The following is a 5192-nucleotide window of genomic DNA, read 5'->3' as shown; positions in this document are numbered from 1 at the left end:
GCTTGAAGCTGACTGCAATGCAAGGGTAAAGCAAAAGAAGAAAATCTGAACTTAACACTGCAGATGCTAAGACAGCTCAAGATGTGTGCACTGAATATATTTAAGATGAGAGCTATTGCTGTTGTTAGTATCATTGAGCAAGATTTTAACTGGATTTGCAGTAACCTATGCTGGTTTTGTGATTTAAATGCTCTTAATAAAAATATTTTGAATATACTGGTAGTTATAAAACTACCAGAGATCTGCATGTTTTAAGCTATTAAACTTTAAAGGAAAAAAATAAAAAATGAACACATATATTTGAGAAAGAAGGCATGGAGACTATAATTAAGATATCTAACTTATATTAAATTAGAATATAAGAAAGAAGTAATAGAGAAAATGTAGAAGTAATATTCAAAGAGATGTTGACAAAGAATTATTACGAATTTACAAAAGACAGAAATCCTCAGATTTAAGAAACCCAATGAATCTCCAGCAGAATAAATAAAAAGAAATACAAGGCAGATAGATACATTGTAATGATACTGCAGAACATCAAAAGAGGGAAGGAAGGAAGGAAAGAAGGAAGGAAGGAAGGAAAAGGAGAGGAGGGGAAGAAAGGAAGGAAAAGGAAAGGAGGGGAAGGAAGAAAGGGAGGGAGGAAAGGAGGGAGGGAGGAGAGAAAAGGGAAGGGAAGGGAAGGGAGGAGAGGAGAGGAGAGGAGAGGAGAGGAGAGGAGAGGAGAGGAGAGGAGAAGTGAAAAGAGAAGGGAAGGGGAGGGGAGGGGAGGGAAGGGGAGGGAGGGAGGAAAAAGAAAGAGAACCTTAAAAGCAGCTAGGAAAAAAGATTACTGGCAAAGGCAAAGAAGCAAGTTAGATTGACATCTGATTTCCAAATAGCCACAATGAAAAATCTGAATACAATGGAATTTTCTTAAGCAGAAAGGAAATAACCATCAAGAATGATATGACCATAGGGGCACCTAGGTGCTCAGTCATTAAGTGTCTGCCTTCAACTCAGGTCATGATCCCAGGGTCCTGGGATGAAGCCCTGCACTGGGGCTCAAGAGAAGCCTACCTCTCCCTCTCCCACTTCCCCTGCTTGTGTTCCCTCTCTCGCTGTGTCTCTCTTTGTGAAATCAATCAGTCAATCAATCAATCAACCAATATTTTTTAAAAAGTATGCTATGGCCATAGAAATTGTCTATCAAGAACAAAAATAAACTTAAGGCAATATTCAGAAACTAAAAAAATACAAAATATTCAGACTTTTTTTTTAATAACTAAACATCATTTATTTAATTTGCAGTGGCTGCTTTATAAGTTCTTTTATAGACATCATTTCACATATTGCTGCTTTCAGGACAGTAACTCTCACTTGCACACTCTCCCTCTCCCTCCTTCCCTCCTTCTCACCCCCTATCCTCAATTAACCAATTAGTCAACTTCTCAGTCTCTCTCTTGCTTTCCCTGTATCTTCATTTGTTCATCTCAAAGTGAGAACCCTTTTACCTCGAGTGGACATATAGCCCAGTGATTAGATATCCTACTCAATTATCTTCTTAAAGAAATATAATGATTCTTAAAATAATTATTTAATAAAATGTTTTCCATTTCTCATTTCACACTCAAGCTAAAACAATGACTTGCTTGTTTTTACATCTTAAATGAAATTAAAACTTTCTTCTTTAGCTCTAATTTCTTTCTCTTTTTTTCATAAAAATAAATAACTTTTTTTATTAACATATAATGTATTATTAGACCGAGGGGAACAGGTCTTTGAATCATCAGGCTTATACACTTTACAGAACTCACCATAACACATACCCTCCCCAACGTCCATAACCCAACCACCCTATCCCTATCCCCCTCCCCCTGGCAACCCTCAGTTTGTTTTGTGAAAGTAAGAGTCTCTTATGGTTTGTCTCCCTCCCGATCCCATCTTGTTTCATTTTTTCCTTCCCTACCCCCCACACCCCCCACTTTGCCTCTCAAATTCCTCATATCAGGGATATCATATGATAATTGTCTTTCTCTGATTGACTTATTTTGCTCAGCATAATATCTTCTAGTTCCATCCACATCATTGCAAATGGCAAGATTTCATTTCTTTTGATGGTTGCATAGTATTCCATTGTGTATATATACCACATCTTCTTTATCCATTCATTAACAGATATCATCCATCTGTTGGTGGAAATCTAGGTTCTTTCCATAGTTTGGCTATTGTGGACATTGCTGCTGTAAACATTCAGGTGCACAGGCCCCTTTGGATCACTACATTTTATCTGGTAAATACCCAGTAGTGCAATTGCTAGGTCATAGGGTAGCTCTATTTTCAACCTTTTGAGGAATCTCCATGTTGTTTTCCAGAGTGGCTGCACCAGCTTACATTCCTACCAACAGTGTAGGAGGGTTCCCCTTTCTCCGCATCCTCGCCAGCATCTGTCTTTTCCTAACTTGTTAATTTTAGCCATTCTGACTGGTGTGAGATGGTATCTCATTGTGGTTTTGATTTGTATTTCCCTGATGCCGAGTGATGTGGAGCACTTTTTCATGTGTCTGTTGGCCATCTGGATGTCTTCTTTGCAATATGTCTCTTTGTGTCCTCTGCCCATTTCTTGATTGGATTATTTGTTCTTTGGGTGTTGACTTTGAAGTTCTTTATAGATTTTGGATACTAGCACTTTATCTGATATGTTGTTTGCAAATATCTTCTCCCTTTCTGTCAGTTGTCTTTTGGTTTTGTTGATTGTTTCCTTTGCTGTGCAAAAGCTTCTGATCTTGATAAAGTCCCAATAATTCATTTTTGCCCTTGCTTCCCTGGCCTTTGATGGTGTTTCTAGGAAGAAGTGTTATAGCTGAGGTCGAAGAGGTTGCTGCCTGTGTTCTCAAGGATTTTGAAGGATTCCTTTCTCACATTGAGATCTTTCATCCATTTTGAGTCTATTTTTGTCTGTGGTGTAAGGAAATTGTCTAGTTTCATTCTTCTGCATGTGGATGTCCAATTTTCCCAACACCATTTGTTGAAGAGACTGTCTTTTTTCCACTGGACATTCTTTCCTGCTTTGTCAAAGATTAGTTGACCATAGAGTTGAGTGTCTGTTTCTGGGATCTCTATTCTGTCCCATTGATCTATGTGTCTGTTTTGTGTCAGTACCGTACTGTCTTGATGATGACAATTTTGTAATAGAACTTGAAGTCTGGAATTGTGATGCTGCCAATTTTGGCTTTCTTTTTCAACATTCCTCTGGCTATTTGAGTTCTTTTCTGGTTCCATATAAATTTCAGGATTATTCGTTCCATTTCTTCAAAAAAAATTGATGGTATTTTGATAGGGATTTCATTAAACGTATAGATTGCTTTAGGTAGCATAGACATTTTCACAATATTTTTTCTTCCAATCCAGGAGCATGGACCATTTTTCTATTTCTTTGTGTCTTCCTCAATTTCTTTCATGAGTACTTTATAGTTTTCTGAGTACAGATTCTTTGCCTTTTTGGTTAGGTTTATTCCTAGGTATCTTATGGTTTTGGGTGCAATTGTAAATGGGATTGACTCCTTAATTTCTCTTTCTTCTGTCTTGTTGTTGGTGTAGAGAAATGCAACTGATTTCTGTGCATTGATTTTATATCCTGACACTTCACTGAATTCCTGTATGAATTCAAGCAGTTTTGGAGTGGAATCTTTTGGGTTTTCCACATAAAGTATCCTATCTGCAAAGAGTGAGAGTTTGACTTCTTTGCTGATTCAGATGCTTTTTATTGTTCTTTGTTGTCTGATTGCTGAAGCTAGGACTTCTAGTACTATGTGGCGTAGCAGGGTGATAATGGACAACCCTGCCATGTTCCTGACCTTAGTGAAAAAGCTCTCAGTTTTTCCCCATTGAGAATGATATTCGCTGTGGGTTTTTCATAGATGGCTTTGATGATATTGAGATATGAACCCTCTATCCCTACACTTTGAAGAGTTTTGATCAAGAAAGGATGCTGTACTTTGTCAAATGTTTTTCCAGCATCTATTGAGAGTATCATATAGTTCTTGTTCTTTCTTTTCTTAATCATATTGATTGATTTGCACATGTTGAACCAACCTTGTGGCCCAGGAATAAATCCCACTTGGTCATGGTGAATAATACTTTTAATGTACTGTTGGATCCTATTGGCTAGTATTTTGGTGAGAATTTTCGCATCTATATTCATCAAGGATATTGGTCTGTAATTCTCTTTCTTGAAGGGGTCTTTGTCTGGTTTTGGGATCAAGGTAATGTGACCTCATAAAATGAGTTTGGAAGTTTTCCTTCCATTTCTATTTTTTGGAACAGTTTCAGGAGAATGAGTATTAATTCTTCTTTAAATGTTTGGTAGAATTTCCCTGGGAAGCCATCTGGCCCTGGGCTCTTGTTTGTTGCAAGATTTCTGATGACTGCTTCCATCTTCTGAGTGGTTATGGGTCTTTTCAGGCTTTCTATTTCTTCCTGGTTCCATTTTGGTAATTTATATGTCTCTAGGAATGCATCCATTTCTTCCAGATTGTCAAATTTGCTGTTGTATAGTTGCTCATAATATGTTCTTATAATTGTTTGTATTTCTTTGGTGTTGGTTGTGATCTCTCCTCTTTCATTCATGATTTCATTAATTTGGGTCCTTTCTCTTTTCTTTTTGATAAGTCTGGCCAGGAGTTTATCAATCTTATTAATTCTTTCAAAGAACAAGCTACTAGTTCCATTGATTTGTTCTACTGTTCTTTTGGTTTCTATTTCATTGAATTCTGCTCTGATCTTTATTATTTCTCTTCTCCTGCTGGGTTTAGGCTTTCTTTGCTATTCTTTCTCCAGCTCCTTTAGGTATGGGGTTAGGTTGTGTACTTGAGACCTTTTCTGTTTCTTGAGAAAGGCTTGTATCGCTATATGTTTTCCTCTTAGGACTGCCTTTGCTACATCTCACAGATTTTGAACCATTGTGTTTTCATTATCATTTGTTTCCATGAATTTTTTCAATTCTTCTTTAATTTCCTGGTTACCCATTCATTCTTTAGTAGGATGCTCTTTAGCCTACATGTATTTGGGTTCTTTCCAACTTTCCTTTTGTCATTGAGTTCTAACTTCAGAGCATTGTGGTCTGAAAATATGCAAGGAAAGATCCCAATCTTTTGGTATCAGTTGAGACCTGATTTGTGACCCAGGATGTAATCTATTCTGGAGAATGTTCC

This window comes from Lontra canadensis, unplaced genomic scaffold (assembly GCF_010015895.1).
Source record: "Lontra canadensis isolate GAN:19392208 unplaced genomic scaffold, GSC_riverotter_1.0 scaffold1, whole genome shotgun sequence".
NCBI classification, from domain to species: Eukaryota; Metazoa; Chordata; class Mammalia; order Carnivora; family Mustelidae; genus Lontra; species Lontra canadensis.
The sequence above is the reverse complement of the archived record's forward strand: the minus strand, read 5'-3'. Positions refer to the sequence as shown.